Consider the following 680-nt stretch of genomic DNA (forward strand, 5'->3'; position numbering starts at 1 on the left):
TGTTTGAGAGGAATAAAAAGATTGTTTAAAAATCTCACTTAAATTCTTAGATTTGAGTATATCTGATTATAAAATGATAAGTCCGATTCTTTGTGGGCTCTTTTTTCTCCACAATGTTAGTGTAGACACCAATGCTTAAGAGGCAGCAACTGCCTCACTTTCCCCCACATGTTTAGATTAAGGAGGGGTTACCTATCCTCTAACTGCTAAATAACCTGTCTTCCTATTTGGCAGCAATATGGGAGAGGGGAGGAAGCCTGATTAAACCCCGCAGCTCTGTGCAGTGCACAGGATGTACAATTTTGAAGATTCTCTGTGTGGTAGAATACATAGAAGTCTCCTAAGAGGCTCACCATGGCTTAACAAATGGATCAGAATGTGTAGTATACGACCTTTCTGTCCCATTGACGAATAATTAGAAGGGCTTTGGGTGTCATTATTATAGAAATACTCAATGCAATTTTGCTTACTGATCAGCACAGATGATCTCTAACATAGATAGGAGGTACTCAATAACTAATGTTGTTTTTCTGGTATGCTACATGTTGGGAGATAGTTACTAGATTGTGTATATTTTGGTTACTAAATATCTTTGAACATTGACTTATTGTAATCTTGGCTTCATGATGACAATGTTTCATGTGTGTAGAAATAATTTATTTTTCCTTACATTGACATTC

General features: G+C 36.5%; 1 protein-coding gene across 1 annotated transcript in view; it reads left to right on the top strand.

Annotated features, from left to right (window-relative positions):
- The window catches only part of TBC1D4 (TBC1 domain family member 4), an 81270-nt gene that overhangs the window by 74161 nt on the left and 6429 nt on the right, over window positions 1–680 (top strand).

Source organism: Myotis davidii, unplaced genomic scaffold, assembly GCF_000327345.1.
Source record: "Myotis davidii unplaced genomic scaffold, ASM32734v1 scaffold274, whole genome shotgun sequence".
Taxonomy (NCBI): domain Eukaryota; kingdom Metazoa; phylum Chordata; class Mammalia; order Chiroptera; family Vespertilionidae; genus Myotis; species Myotis davidii.